Below are 16757 nucleotides of genomic sequence, written 5' to 3' on the forward strand. Positions count from 1 at the left end.
CCAGGAGCTGCGGTGTCACCTCCCAGGCTGGTCTGACCCTTCTAATGACCAGCCCCACCACAGCACCTGCAGAGTAAGTCCTGCGTTTCAGAGAAGGCGGTTGCTGAACCAGCCTCGCTGTCTGTACCGCCACGCTGGCCTAGGACATGGCTTGCTCTAATGAAAGCAGGAGCGACAAACTAGCACATCAAAGGCGTCTGTCTCCTGGGGAAAGTCGGCAAGCCCGGAGGTCCCCTGTCCCTTCGGCTCAGCAGAGCTTGTCTCTCCTCAGCTGTCGCAGAAGCAGACTTGCCCCCCAAAAGACCCAGCGCTTGTGACACTGCAGAGTTTGTCAGCCAGACAAGTGTCTAAGCTCTGTAACAAACATTTGACAAAAGGGAAAAACAGAAAAACTGGAAAGAGAAGGGGAAAAAACAGGGCGAGCACGACACCTGCTCACTCTGTCTAGGCTGGTGGGAGAAGTCATGTGGCTGCATCGTTTCACAAACACTGGGGCACAGGCGCTGGCTCCCGCCCTGCCGGCCTCCGACGCATGCCATCGAGCGGAGCCACGTGCCAGCGCACAAGCAGAGCCTTCAGACTGTGGTCCCTGAAGTTTTCCATGAATCAGCTCTCTGTCCCTGAGCCGGCACAGCACAGGACAGTAGTGTCACTTGGGCACTCTGCGCTTGTTCTCATCCCCGGCCCTCAGGGTTACAAGGGAGCCTGAAAACTTGGTTAGATCCCACAAAGCACAAAACGGGGGAAAATTCCACCTGAAGATGTGAATTGACTCCTAACTCTAAATCACAAATCTGCTGCTGGCCCTAGCCCTCCCAGGGATTTTCTTGGTGACAGCTTTCTCAAACCCAAGTTTTGCACAGAGCAGAGCTTGGCATCCGCACTGAGAGGAGGACAGACACAAACCATGATCTCCAAATCTCCTCAGTGTCCAGAACACATTTATTTTAATTGCTCTGGGATAAATAGCTCTGTTAGGTCAATGATTTTCAACCTTTCCCAATATCTAAAAACACTGCAGAGGTATTGCAAGTCCCTAAACAGTCGCTTTAAGCTTTTCTGATTTGTCTCTTATCGCTCTCAGCAGCGATCCATAGGTCTCCAAGGGTCCCACAGATCACAAGCTGAAACCAGCCTGAGTCTACAGATCTGGTCCAGAAACTGCTGTACTTTCTGGGTATCACTTCAATGAAGGCATTGCAATCATACAAGAATTACTATTATTGCTCTCACAGAAGCAAGCAAGAAGGGGATGAACATGCTGAGTTCAGCCCAGAGATCAATACATCCCAACAGCACTGAGCTCTCCAGAAAGCTCTGCTTGGGCTAAGCTAGATGATTTTTCTGTCTAACAGAGAAGAAAAGGTGCCCCGGGACTGAATTATACCTGCCCTCCATCCTCTCAGGAGTGTTTTCACTTTGTTCTATATGCCATCTTGTTGACTGTATATCGGTAAAGTTTGAAAAACATATACTTTTTAAAAGATCAGAATAAACACTTGAGAAAACTGTTTAGGAACAATATGCAAGAGTAGTATTTAGAAAACTAAAAGCAGTATGAAGAGCTGCTGCAATATGTTAAACTGCTCCAGGGACGGGGCCTTACTTGCTTCTACAAGGATACAAAAAGGAAGAAAAACAAACAAACAAACAAGAAAATAGTCAAGTGCCCATGTTCTTCACAACCTGGCATCAAGGTGACAGCTTTAGAGCTCTCTCCATCTTGCTACCCCAACTCTAGTTCTCCGCAAAGAAATCCATCCTATTCAGTATTACTAAGTACTATTGCAAAAGTGTCAGATACCATCAATTTTTGTTCCTGGTATGCCAGACTACAGACAAGAGTAGGGTCTTGGTTTGCTCCTGGAACAGGACTGGCGTCCTGGCTTATCCTGCAATCACCAGGCTCTGTTTTAGCTACTTAATCGAAAGCTGTGTTTAGTTGTCGTTCCAGTGGCGTCTTCTATTTTCGCTGCCGGTGTCGGCATTCATTGCAGCTGGAGCAGGGTGCTGTCTCTCGAAGTTAATGTACTCACATACAGAAAATGACAGCAGGGCACCAGTAGTATCTCCAGGCTGACGGCCACAGTGCGTTTGGAGCTGCAAGAAGAAAAGCTGGCAGCCCATGGTAGGACACAGTCTGCCCGAACTTGGTCCCACAGCACATTAGCACAGCACAGAGCTTCCCACAGGGGCCATTAGTGCTGGGCTGGGGCAGGGAACGGATACTGCCACCAAAATCAAATCAAATCACAGTAATGATTTTGAAAGATAAGAAATGCTAGCAGGAGGAATTTATGCATACAAAACCTTCCTTGTACCTCCTAAAAGAGGACTCATGCCAGGGAACTGGCCCAAAGGAACAAGGGCCCTGCGGCACAGATGTGAAAGGCCAGACGAGTGCTTGTGGCCCAGAGGGAAAACGCCATGTCTAATATCACAGTTTCCATGTCCAGCTGTCTCGCACCTCTCTGTATATAGCACAGCTCCTCCATAGAGGCAGATGGGGTCCAAACACCACGGGCCATGGCACAGCAACCTGAGAGAAGGAGTGGATGAAACAAGGGATGGCCTGGCTGCTAGTGGCTGTCATGGCAGAGCTGCCCATCCTGTTTTCCCAGGAAATCTCATTAGCTCATGGTTTAGATAACCGAAGAGAAAGCTCCTTCTCACAACTGGTCAGAGAAATCTGCCCACAAATATCTCCCCAGATCCTTCTTTTCCTGTTTGGTTTCTTACTGCCTCAAATAGGAATCAACGTGGGTTCTTTCATTTCTCAGGCTACACTTGTGTTAACAAATTCTCTTTGAAAATGAAGTGCTGAACACCGCTGACAGCCACACTGAGCCCAATGTGCTTCACATATCTCTAGAATAAAGAGGCATCACAGGCTCTTCAAAGAAATGTCAACTGCGGGCAAGTTTGCAAGAGAAGATATACGTAAAGTAACCCTATGAATTAGGGAGCTTGCAGTATTTTTCCAGAGCATCAATTAGATCACCCAATTAATGCTCATTCCATTTTAAGTACAACACACACAAGCGGGGGAGAGGGGAGAAAAGCTATTTTTCCAGGTTTCACAGGCAACCTAGGAGTGACCAAATAACACAATACAGATAGAGCTGAAGGCCAGTGCACCTTCAGCAGCTGGAGATGAAGATTTGAGACGCGAGCTAAGCAACTCTGCACCCCACCATGGCACTGGATGCTCAGAAATGCATAGTCTGGTGCCTGCTGTACTTGTACGTATAGGAGAATACAACATAAAGAAGAAATAATTATACTATATGCTAAAACATTTAACCCTCATTGCTATGGATGCAACCCCTCACCTTTGCAATTTTGGTACACTAACCAGTATCAACACAGCACTGGGCAAATTTTGTCACATCCAGGAGAGACCAGCTTTCCACAAAGGGCATCTAAACTATTAGTGTGATTTAGTGAGCCAGTATCACAGTCCATACTAGATACACAGGGTGATGTGCTTCTTGCTTAGATACCAATTTTTCCATTGACATCAGTGCGATTTATCTCTATTTACAGCAGGGTGGAATGAATGAATGAACAAAAAGAAGATGACAAAAATCAAACGCCTACACATAAGAGAGACAAAGAAGAATACCTGGTCATGATGTTTACTGTATATTATTTAGTTGTCTGTTTTTAAATGTCTTACAAGGATGCTGCACATTTACGGGATGTTTTGCTCACATTAAGAATAAGCCAGTTCTCCCCCAAAAAGGGTTAATGCTTTTTATGCACAAGATGCTTGTAAAGGGCACAGAGCCATGCATTTAGAATCACTCATGGCAAAAGGGTTTAACAAAACTAATTGATAAAAACATTTAAAGGGACTCTTAAAGAGATGAAAAAAAAAAGAAAGAGTCACACAGGGTTTTATTTGGCAAACTATCCTATTAAGTTCAGACACATTTAGTTCAAAGAGATTAAAGCCACAAGAAACCATTAGGTAATTTTTAGTCTGACCTCCCAATCATCGCAGGTACTTGCATCCTACTGATTTAGCTTGTGCTTAAATACATGGCTGCATTGAGAAAGAAACTGAAGCCACCCCAATTATTTTTGCTAGTTGAAGGAAATGAAGGAAAAAAAAAAACCCTAACAAATGGCATGACATCAATGGTGAAAGAAAACTGGAGCTTTACAAGTTGTTTCATTTTCCTGACTGGCAAGTTTGAAGTTTCTTTTAATTAAGATTTAATATCAGTACAACAGTATAATAGAAGATATATTCAATGAATAAAGCACTGGATTAGATTTTATTCTGGCCATTTCTGTAGCATGCTTAGTGACCACAGACAAAAATTCAAAGTTCCATTTCCTCATGTGAAAATCAGAAATTATGATGTGCAGCCCCTTCCTAAAGTACCCAGATACCGGGGACTTTTTGCCTGCACATGAACATGTAYATTACAGACTTCATATTTCTTCCAGTTTCTTTTGTATGACTCCAGGCCTCCAGAAAGGCCCCCCAGAGGAGTCTAAAAAGAGCTTTCAAATGAATAAAACAGTAAAGTGACTCTTTCTCACATTCTCAGGCTTTAAATCAATGCCTTTACATATTGTTTGCAAATTGCTACTGCTTGGATCAGATCATCTTCTGTTCCAAAATGCAAGGAAGAGCAGTGGGTAATGCAGGGGAAAGCTTGGAAAGCAAACTTTAAACGGAAAAGCAAACACACGTGGCGTTCAGTTGGGGGCACCAGTACCRATACCTAGTGCAGAGAAAGAAGGATTAGCACTATTTCTGGACAGTTTACTCTCATCCTAAACATACTGTACAAAGATTCACTTGTGGCACACAAAATCAGCACTCATAAAATAAATAATTCAGAAAAAAATTAGATGTTGTTTTGTGAAAAGGGGGGGGGGAATGGGGAATTTCGTGGACTGATTTTATGTCTATTTACTTCCAGCAATGAGAAGCAGAAAGATGTACCTAGGGGGTAACAGCCCCAGCCAGGTAGTCGTCACCACGGTCACTGCCAGGCTGCAGAGCATAGCAAGGAGGGGAACTACATATTTGCAATACTGCACGAGATATTTTATCTAGATTTGTTGAGTGCCACTAAAGGGGCTCGCGTTTGTCACTGCTTTCATCACTGCTTCAGCTATGTATTTTGCATGGGAAATTTTAACCCCTGCAGAAACAGTCTCTGAAGACAGCTTGCACTGTGCAAACCCAGTCTCTGGATACCGTGACAAATCACAGTCTCGCAGAGATGCTCATGATGACACGGCTTCATGTTTACTGGATATTCCCAGGTTTTCTCCCTGTGTCTCCTGCAAGCTCCACATTGGCTTAAACTACCAAGGCCAACGCCAGCTCCTCAGAGCTGAGGACAGAGAACAGCACGGCCGCATGTGGGGACTGCTCTTTTCCCAGAGGCACGAACAGCGAAGGTTTGGCTGAACAGCTAACATCACCATCACGCACCGTCCAAGTTCCCACACCATTTTCCTGAGTCAAAGCCATTTTTAAAGGTCTGAACCAATATCTGCTGGAAGGATGGAAAATGGTTCCTCCTCTCTTCCCACCAAGCACCATCTCATGTCCATGAGTCAAACATGGCCTAGGAAATTACCCATCTAGTTTTGTCTCAGGAATTTAAGCTTGACTCCCTGTCCAGTTGAACAACCATATCCTCCGAGCACTGTTAATTGTCCTGCTTGACTGCTGAAGAGTCACACTGCTTTTTTTCCAAGCCCTCTCTGCCGTCTGTACTTTTCAGTAGTTAAATATTCAAGACACTTTTTTCTAGTTCACTTAATTTTAAATTTCTAGTTTCACACATGCAAGTCAAATCATTCCATTTATATTGCCCCGAATGTCTCTGCTACCTTAAGTCATTCAAACAATTGCTCCTTACGTCAAGACTGAAGGCATTTTTTTCTTTTCTTTTCAATGCTTGCTCAGATCGTGTTGCTACAGGCTGGAGTGGGGGAGGAGGAAATACGTTGCTCCTATTGTGACAGCTCATTAGAGCAATATTTCTTGCTTATTCTGAGGTGTGATTACCCAAAAATGAGTCTCGTGTACCTGCCCGTGCTTCAGCTCCAAACTGCACAAAGCAGATTTGCACACAGCCGGGCACATAGGTGTTTTCTCTCCTCAAAGGACTCTCACATCCTTATTAAGACTGAAGCTAATGTATTGAAATGGCACATGTTCCTCGGCCAGACCTTGCCTGTCTTGGCAAGGAGGGCTGAGAGGAAGGCTGCGTTGCTCCAGCACACCCGAGTGCCAGCACGCAGCAGACCAGCAATTCCTGCATCACAGTCCAGATCATCGGCAGTTTAAGCATAAATTTCCAAGGCAACCTGTGTACACCCTGCTGCGCGCGTGGGCTCCCAGGGCAGAGCGTAGCCTTGGTTTCAGTCCATGACAGCCAGATAACTGCACATACCTTCTGCGGCATCCCGAACRCAAGCCATCACACTTCCTCTATGCTTACGGAGTTATGATATATTTTTTTTAATTAAATCAAACTCCACCTAATCTCACAGCAGGCAATAGGGAAGGTCTGAGATGCCTWGTGATATCTAGAAGATCTTGGGCTTGATGTGAGATTTGTGGAAACCATCAYTGCATACCCACCCCGAATAACCAGATTTTAACAGCACAATTCAGACTGATGCATAGAGGGGCAATGGGAAAAAATGAAGAATGGGAAAATTGGGATGCAACATAGCAGAAACCAGCTTAAGGCTTTCTTAACAAAACGTGCAGTGCTCTGGGCTATTCTCCCAGGAAAGTGCTAGCAATAGCATCTTTTCAGACATCTCAATATACAAGAGCCTTAGAAAAAGGCCATGAAGAGATGATTCCTTACATCCCTGAGAGATGATCTAACACTCCTCTATGCCAATATTCTTAGGGTCTCCACCAAATAAAACATTCAATATATGTAGAGAGAGGACAGACATCACAAACATTAGATTCTGCAATTTTGTACTTTGGTGAGAGTAGCTGCAGTCAGCCAGTCCCTTCCTCTGCAGCCAGCATCGCACATCACAGTCCTATACAACAGCAGAGCAGTCTGAGACCTCCTATAGAGGTAGCCAGTAGGCTACCAGTAGCAGAGGCTGCTGCTCTTGAAAATGCTCTTCTGTAAGGACAGCAGCTATAAACCATTGCTAAGGCTATGGAAGTCCAAAGAAACTAAGGGGAAAGAGTGCACACCTGACAYGGCCACTTTCTAGGAAGCAGAATGCATATATACAGCCCCTTTCCTTGTCCCTTTTGACACACAAATACAACACTGGATCATCCTTGGAAAATCTGAGCATCAATCGCTCCTCTACAATAAAAGCACAATGTGGCAGCTGAACTTCCTCGCGTTTGGCCAAAACCTACACCTTGCTACAACAAAACGGGCTTGCCAGTGTGGTTGTCTGCTGACAGGCTGGAAAACACCCAAAAACTATCATGGAAAGGGCTGTACCAGAACAGCAGGTCCCTACTGTCAGATTGTAAGACCAGCCTTTTCCCCTTCCAACACTCCACAGTGCAGTCCCTTTTTCTCCTTTAAAGTTTCCACACACACAGAGCTGGATATGTTCYCGCACTCACCCCCAGTGTCGTTCACATTGCAGCAAACATTTCTGCTGGGAGGGTAGGGAAAGAGCTGCAACCCTCACACATTTATCTCTGTCTCATCGACTCCTGTTCTGCACCCTTATAATCCTAAACGAATCCTTTTCTGAAAAGAAAGATTAACACACACTTGTAAAGGAGCTGGCCTTTGCTCACAGGCTCCTAATATTCCCCAGAAGCAAAATTCAGATGACAGGCCCTGAATTTTAACACACTTCAGATTTATGACCTAGGGACAAGCAAGATGAAGGCATCAGCACACAGTAGCACACTCGTATTCGGAGCAAGCAACAACTACAGCACAGACTGTAATTTCAATTGCTGGGCAGCAAATGCAGCTGCAAGCGCCACACACAATGATGAAACATCTGCATGAGTGCCAATGTGACAGCAGGTGACTGGACGCAGCGGGCCCAGTGCTGGCCGCATCTATGCTGATGCTAACCCAGAGTTAAGCAAGCAGCCTCAGCAGAGTTGCATCTGACTTCCACTAGTTTAACAGAGATAAAAAGTCTGTCTGAAGGAGCAAAACTGCAGGTCCTCTGCTTCTGCAGCCACTCTAATCCCATTTTACCCAAAATCACAAGGTTAGGCTTAAAAGCCATCCAGGACCGACTGAGGCAAATGAATGATATTGTCAGCATGGAAGTTACTATTAATATTTCTCACACAAATGCTGGCAGGAGCTAGGGTTAAATCTCAGCTTAAGCACAGTCAATACTTTCTGCAGAGCTTTAACTACTAATGGGCTCCAGGAAATCAACCACAGTCTTTACTCCCCAGAGCTGGGCCAGCTGCATTTGGCCCTCCCTGCCCCAGCATGCTCTCTATAAAGCTGAAAGAGGGATCACAAAAACCCCTCTGTGTCTGAACACTGCTCTAGAACAGCCCTTCTACCTCTGCAGAGCAGCATTTTTCATATCTTGCAGAGAGACAACTGAGGCACAGCACAGTTACCTGATCTGCCCCGGGCTACGCGAGACGAGAGGGGCAGAACAAGCACRCCTCCTCACATTTTCAAAAACTTTGGAAAGCTTTGGTTATTATGTATTTTTAGCAGCATACCAACAAACAGAGCTTGCATATAAARCTACAGCCCAATACCTCCTGCCTGCTGCGGTCAGGAGATGAATCGGGAGCTGCTGCAGGGGTTGTGGGGCAGCCTTCACTGTGAGCCCCTCTCCCAGGGCTGGAGCTGTGATCAGAAGATGCCCCATTCATAAAGATGGGGCTGCCACACCACAGCTCTGATAGCTCACGCCAGCAGAAAAGAAGCGGGGAAGGAGGGGCTGCTGCAGGTTTTAAAGCATTTTGAGGGGAAAGGAGGACAAATCAAGCCAGGCTTAAAAGCAAGTCTTCCCCTCACCCCCCAACCTCATTAGCTTCAAGGATGAGGTAAATTGTGAGGACAGTGAAGCATTTGTTCCTGCTCAGGAGAGCAATTACAGGCTCTCTTCCATATTTATCAGGGAAGGATCTGGTCAGGGACAAGTGGCAATAAAAGCACCTTAGAGGCCTTGAGTGTCCAATGTCATGAAGCTAAGGCCTTCGCCAAACACAAAACAAACCCTTAAGGAGGCCAAGGAAATTCTGAAGGTCATTGGTTTAAAAGTAGCCTGGGTTTCAGGAATAACATGCCTGGAATTGCTTCTGTGGCCTTAAAGCAAAGAAAAGGGGTGGGGGGTGGCTGCCCCACCACCCAGCAGCTCTGCATGCCTTGGAAGAGCCTGAAATGGGTACTCTGACAGAGCCCCCACAAATACTTTCCTTGAACAYGGACAGACCCTGCCCAGGGAAGATGAGTCTGAGAATAACAAGATCTGTAAGGAACATCTGGAAACGCTCTTGAGAGACAGCAGTGGCATGAAAGGGCTCATCTGCCTTTAGGAGGGGAGGCTTGAGCTGGTGGCTAGGGAGGAGGAGATCTGAAAAGCCCACAAAGTGTTGGCCCACAAAGCAAAGTGTTGGCAAGGTAGATGGCAGACAGCGAAGCAAGATGGGCTTCATGGAAATCTTCAGCCCTTTTGGCAGCTGGGAACGTGAGTGCGGTGATGGTACAGCCTCTCAGCCCAYGCTGTGATAAGCCCAAGGCTGCCTTAGGTGCAGACAGGCTACTGTGGTCCCAATAAACTAAGAGCTTATGCTGAGACAGGAAAACCAGCAGGGAGATTCAAGAAGGACCAAGAAAATAATTTTACCTCCACGTTCTAGACGTGATTTGCATGCAACATAATTAAGTTCCACGTTCATATATTGTGAGACAATCTACCCATTAATTAGCTGCCTGAACACTGCCTGAAGCGCTGAGGGGGTCAAGGGCCTCTCCTCCACGTTACAGCGATAGCCACGGCAGTTGAGGCGATCGGCAAACCATGGTGACACAGTTGGCAGCCACGGTGGGCGGTGGCTCTAGGGACTTCCCGCTCCAGGTGGAGCATGACTTCCGGACACGGAGCCAGAATCCAGGCRGCACCAAAGGACACCAGCTGGTTCGGCAGGGCTCACCATCCCACGCAGCAGGGCTCTGCGTCATCTCTCCCCTCGCCAGCAGGAATTCTGCAGCTATCTTAACGGGAACAGCAGCAAAGCGTTAAATGGCTATTGGGGATGCTCAGCCACCAGGAGGAAGGCCCGGTTGTTTCTCCCCCCTCCCACGTGGATGCAGCTTTGCTTAAAGAAGAGAGCACTAATCTCTTCAGAGATTGCACTGCTAGAATCTGCAATCAATAGCTCAGCTTATCAAAGGCGATTTCTTAGGCAGGATCTAACCTTGACAATGCAGTCCCTGGTTATGTTACCTTTGATCAATAACTGTTACAAATGCATTAGAATTAATTGGTTAAACCTTGCGATTCAAGTCATATTTTATTGTTTCCTGCACAGCTATCTCCCCTTCTCCTCTCAACATGGAAATCCTTTTTTTAAGAGCACAATATTCATTATTAAGGCTCTCTGAAATCGGCCATTGCTCACGGAGGCCTCACCTCCCTGTGCTCGCCTGAGCAGCCTTGTGTTGTCCTGTTTTCCCAGGACAATCGTGCTAAGGAACAAGGCTTGCACTTTTCACGTCGGCATCACCCATTACAATCCCATGCTGGTGACAGAGTGGCCAGTTGCTGTTTCAGAGGATGTCTGATGGTCTGTTGGGAATGACGAATGTTTTTGTCATCTGGTCCATGGTAGACCCAAGGAGCTCCTGTCGTGCACCTGAGCAGACGGCGCAAGAGCACATGGCAGGCACGTGGGCAGCCAGGGCTGCCCAGCTCTGTGCACGCTGYCCCTACGCTGCCACCCTGCGAGTTCAGCTATTTTCAGCGGAGAAAAAGGGCTGCAGGAGCCAGCTCCCACACTCTCGGAAGGAGTCTTTTACAAGTGATAAATTAACAGTACATAGGAAAAAATAAAGTGACAAACTCCCCTCGCCACCCTAGAGCAACCTGTCAAAAGAGCTATCCAGCCACTGAAGGATTTCTGGCAAAACTGAGAGCAGTGGCATGAGTTCCGCCACAAGAAGAAAAAGGACATGCTTCCCCTTCCTCAGGTGATGCTTCCCATCACCTGGCCGGTCCCCGATGACAAACAGCAGAGCTGAACTTTGCTTGCCGAACTGGCAGCGAATCCAGCCCAAGCAGCTCTGGTGCAATGCTCATGCAAGCCATGTCCAGAAAYGATTGCACAGTCCTTCTAGTTGCCCTGGAAGCAGGGATGTAATCTCACCTGACATGCCAGCCATACCAGAAGCCAGCCCTGAAACAGCCCTCTGCTCCCCAGAGCCAGCAACTGAGCCTACACAGATGCTAAATGTTAGGAAATCAGACAGCAATGCAGACAGCTCCCGAACTCAGCACCAACGGGATTGGGGAACACTAGCCACACTGCATCAACCCAGGCCACTATCTCCTTGCCAGCCCCTCTGCCTGCAGCACAGCAGTGAGGACACGCTTAAAACCTATCGTGTCCAAAATGTGGCAGCGATGCCCTCGGCCAAGTGGATGGGACGCAGCTGCTGACCCCAGGCTCTGACATGGAGACTGGAGGAGAACTCCTGCCACCACTTTTGCCATTCTCTATGAACATAAAAATAAATACATAAAACAAATACAAAAATTCAGCTAGTGTGACCCATCTAGCCAGTAGTATGTTCTGTAACCACAGGGGGGGGGAAGGGGGGATCTTCAAAGTCAAAATGAACCAGAAAGAAAACCAGTGCATTTTCAAATGAAGTCTGCAAACAGAACACTGTGCTTAGAAGCACCTGTCCTAGCAAACAGCCCTCTCCCACCCATTGTGCTCTGCTAACAATAAACCCTTTCAAGCTGGAAGACTCTTTATAATGTGGAAGTAAAACAACACTGACCAGGATCCCTTGGAAAATGAGGCCACAGAGCAGCAGGCTGCCCAGTGGCACAAGGACAGCCTCAGCTCACAGTGTGTGGGGGTTCCCTCCCACTGGCACAGCTCTTCCTAAGGCTCTCCTCGCAGGGATGCAGTCTCATCCGTTCCTGTGCTCTAACAGGTGACACCAGGTCCCTGAGGTGCACAGCGGGCCCAGCAATGCACTGCAGAGAGGGCTGTATGAGCAAAATGGAGCCAGTGAGACATCCCAAATTCATGTGCCAGGAGTCACACACAAGCCATCAGCACAGGAATGCAACCCTGCACCTGCAGTCATGCTTGCACTGTTTTGCACTGCTGGACTATTGTTGCTGCGAGAAGGCAGCCACTAAATACAGATTTCTGGAAAAAGTCAGGAAGAAGAAAGTTATCTAGGTGGCAAGAGCCTTCTTGTGGAGACATCAAAAGTGATGCTCTGCCTTTTGTCTGCAGGATGGAGTCACCACAGCTTAATGTGTTACCATATATCACCTGAGCTACAGTAAGTTGTTAAATCGCAGCAAATCTTATTGCATGCTTGAAATCCAAGTGATCAGTGACAGTCCCCTGTAAAGCAGGGACAGCTTCCACCAGTGCTTGGTCTTGCAGAACACTAAAAACTCTTGGCTAATTCATTAAAGCACTTGAGCTCACGCCTGACTTTAAACACATGTAAATATCTGAGGAGTAAAAAACACTCTGTAAGACCATATGCCTGAAAGTATGTGACAGCTGATAATACCTCTCAGCTTCTCATTTAAAACCAGCTTTCAAGTCAAATTATCTTGTGGCATACAAGAGTTAAAGAAAACCATTTAACTTATATTTTATTTYACTCAGTCTGATTATATAAAAAAGTCACTGTCAAACAACCCACACAAACAGCCTTCACTCACAGAAGTGGTAAAATGAACCAGGAACAAAAGGCTGTTGTAGAGAAACAGCCATGACTGAGCAATGCTGGTGAATGAAGGCTGCAGGTGGGCCAATGCTGTATTTTAAACAATCACAACTAGTATTATTACAAAGGGGAAAACCAGCTGCCAAATCAGGCTTTTTACCATAAGATGTGACCCGAAAAATTCCAATATGATTTTCAAACAATAGGAAACACCATACCATTGGAGTCAACTGCAGTCCAACCCAACAGAAGTTGTTTGCGTTGCTTTTTGACAGAGCCACTGGAAGGAAAAACATACTTTTGCAGGTTTTTAAATTCGTTCTAACATATTTTTTATTTCAAAGTCAAAGAAAGAGCACTGGAATCATGACATGGGTTTAACTTTGCAATTCCTTTGTAATTTTGCCTCAAGTCCTTATCTGAGTTTCTGAGAGATTAAGAAATCTTCACATAGCATTTATAGCCCAGGTTAAATTCCCCACTAGACAACATACTCTGTGTCACCAGTTTACAGTAGATTATTAAAAAAAAAAAAAAAGTGTGCATCAAGGTAGTTTACCTCGAAGTGGATGACTAAAGCGTAATGTTAACAAAAACATATGCTTTATGTCAGAGAATGAATACAGCATTCCTGTTTCATTTTTAAGCTTTACCATYTACACTCCTCCCTCTTCAAGATAGCTTGACGTATATTTTGGGTTCACTCCTCTACACACTATCATTCACAGGAGTATACAGCTAATCATTCATCTTTAATACAGCAGCAAGATTTGTCCTGTAGCAACCAGCACTGCAAAGCTCTCCCTTACGTGCAGCTCTGTTATCTGCACAGCCTCTCTGGCAAGATCAGACCCGCAGCTCCTCCGTATTGCTCTGGCCCCTCCACCTCCAGCTCCRGGGAGGCTGGCCTCATGCATCAGCACAGCTTCCCCCTCTGCCTTTACGTGTGAACCGCTCTCCTCAAATTAATGCATCCTTCAAATCCCGGCCTTGCCTCCTGGGGGGATGCCTCCCTATATCGCAAGATCAGAAGCCAGAGATAAAGACAAATGCGTTTTCTGGATAGATCTAGTTATACAATAACTAATCAAGATAGCAATACGCTCTCAGAGCACTGGGTGTGCGAACCTTCCCACATCTTTTCTACTCTTTGGTACACTCAAACCCCTCAGATGGATGGGAGCCTTCCTAGCAGCTCGCTGGGGCCTTCTCTGCGTCATCCTCCAAGGCACAGTCACCTGCTTGGCACACAAAGCCAACCCTGCTCTTCAAGACCACTTCTTACAGCCATGTTCAAAGTCCCAAGTCCCAGGGTGAGCTCAATAATCTGAAACCTGAATATCTTTTTTTTTTTTTTTTTTTTTTCAGCAGCTCCTGGAGGAAAGCTGCTGTAAACAGCTCTGCTCCAAAGGCATGGTGGAACTCAGTATGAAATCCCATCTGCGCTGATGCAAGTGTCCCTGGGCAGCTAGTTTGATATGCCGGACCTGTTCCTGGAGTGACCAAGGACCCCTTTAAGTTCCCCCACTTTCCCTTCTCTGAAGCAAGCAGCATCTCTTGGATTTTCCTCCTCTTTAAGGAAACATATCGCATAGTAAACCAGAATAGTAACAGAGTAAAATGCAGCCCAGACACCTACTAAAACAAACGACCAYGATTCAAACATGATTTGGTACTCAGAGAGCACAGGAAAAGGAGCCGACTGGGAACAGACATTAGCTGCATTGTTTAACAGAAGTTTTTGAGACACTACAGTAACAAAAGACTTAGAAGGTACAGAATAGTCAGCCCTACTCAGGACATTGATGTACGGCAGCAACCTGGATAAATCATCTATACAAACACGCATTGCATTCTGCGCATATATAAACAAAAAGGCAAAACCTTTAGAAGAGTCTACTATCTCTTAAATCTATATTGTACTTCCGTGAAAAAAAGCTTGAGAAAGGAAGGTTTTCAAAAACCATCTGTGGCACAGAGGGAAAATAAAAGTTTCATTGATTTTCATCACCAAATTTCTTTAGCATCTCTTAAAACATTTCCCTTAAATTTTCATGCAACAAACAACTTGCGTTGCACAACAACCTGGAAAAAATCAAACTGTATTGCAAGAGAAGCATAAAGCTCAGTTAAACTAGWCAAGCTGTTAAATCGCCCTGCTCCTCCCATAACAGTGTACACCACCCCACGTGCAATGGGGACTGTGCAAGGCGGCCCTGCGTGCCTGTTCCTCCAGAGTTCCCCATCCCCAGGTGCGCAGCTGGGCACACAACTGGACGGTACGGACAGCTTCCCCCAGGCTGAAGCACTGAAGGGCACAGCCCACGCCACCGGCCAGCCACTTCCTAGGGCCAAAACATCGACCATTTCTGGCCGCCGGATCCTAGGCAACCCCAGCCTCGCTGACGTGCCCATCAGGCCCCAGCAAACTACAGATGCATTTAGGGGCTCCCTTGCTGGGGAGCAGGGTTGGCCAGCAGGAAGAAAGGRCTAAGCGACACAACCATAGGAAAGCTATTAATTGGTTCTGGGAACCAGGCAGGAGTGAAAATGGCTTTTCTTTCCTTTTTGGAGGGAAATGGGAAACAATGGCATCCTTTACCAGATGCTGCCAGGCTGCAACAGCCTCACTAAGCCAGAGTAAGAAACTACAGTAACATTATCACTTGCGTGCGGGAAAACCTTTGGAGAACACTGCCTTTTCTCCATAAGCCACAGCTATCAAAATGTCAGGAAACACAGAACTAGATGAAAGCCCCAAACAACGCATAAGAAAGTTACACTGCTGCCATTTCTCTGCTCTGCTGGTGGTTTCTTCCCGATTTGCGATGAAGAGTATGAGAAGTTCTGTTTCTTCTGAAGGTTTCTTTTTTTTTAGCCCCACTTCTTTACAATACAAGCAACGTAAAGTCTTGTTTTCTATGATTTTTTGGGAAGATTTTTTCTTGGTATGGTCAGCTGTATATGGTGGATGGAATGTATATTTCCTTTGCTAAGGAAATAGAAGTGCTGGATGTTCATAAAGACCTCCTTGGTCTCAATTGTTCAGCGGGCACCACACAACCAAGACGACAATATGGTTTTAAGCTGACTATAACCATTTTCCTTCCTCAGATACTCAKCTCTCTCTCTTATGATCTCATCCAGCTCCACATTTGCCAAGACCCAAGTTTCTCATACAACACAAATGAGCAAAATGAGAAAAAGCCTTTCAACACCTTCTTACGCTTTATAAAGTTGCAACAGAAGTGRTATAAAGTCTCTTGCCTTACAGATCACTTCTGTACGTCCGCGTTCAAAAAGATAACCTCACACCTTCTGATCCACGAAGCACCGGCAACACTGTGTTAGTGGTTGTGCCAACTCTGTTATTTTACCAGGAGTGTTGAAATACAAGATGCTGTTTTTCAAGTTTTTAGTTCCTGGTATCCTATGCGAACATGAAAATCTCAGCTCTCTTTTTGGAAAGGTAACTAAGCTTTAGTTCATACAGCTGCAAAGAGAAGCCTACAAAAGCATCCAAATACAAGCCAGGATACCACATCGCCTGTATCCTTTAAACCTCTCTCTTTTTAAGCCAATATTGCAAGGCTTTTGAGTTAGTTCTTCAGAAGCTTGACGTAGGGCTAAAAACACGTAAAGGACCAAAAATCTGACTGACATTGAGAGCATCGTATCTCCAGAATGCCGATGTTCACACAGAAAGCGTGCTAAATCCCACATCGAGCGGGGCATAAAGCGCCTGCAAACGTTTCGCAGTCGAGATCAGCTCCTTACAGTCAGAGCGCGGTGTCAGTTTGGGCAGGCGGGTGCTATTTTTAAACTCGATAAGGGGTAGCTCAGAAAACACAACTGATTCTG

At 46.0% G+C, this 16757-nt stretch overlaps 1 protein-coding gene across 1 annotated transcript in view; it reads right to left on the reverse strand.

The window, feature by feature from the left end:
• DHRS11 (dehydrogenase/reductase 11) overlaps positions 1 to 16757 on the reverse strand; it is a 33133-nt gene that overhangs the window by 15829 nt on the left and 547 nt on the right. The gene's annotated exons all lie outside the window — the stretch shown is intronic.

The sequence above is a fragment of the Rhea americana genome, unplaced genomic scaffold (assembly GCF_003343005.1).
Source record: "Rhea americana isolate MKP2758 unplaced genomic scaffold, rheAme1 scaffold_194, whole genome shotgun sequence".
In the NCBI taxonomy this organism is placed as follows: Eukaryota; Metazoa; Chordata; class Aves; order Rheiformes; family Rheidae; genus Rhea; species Rhea americana.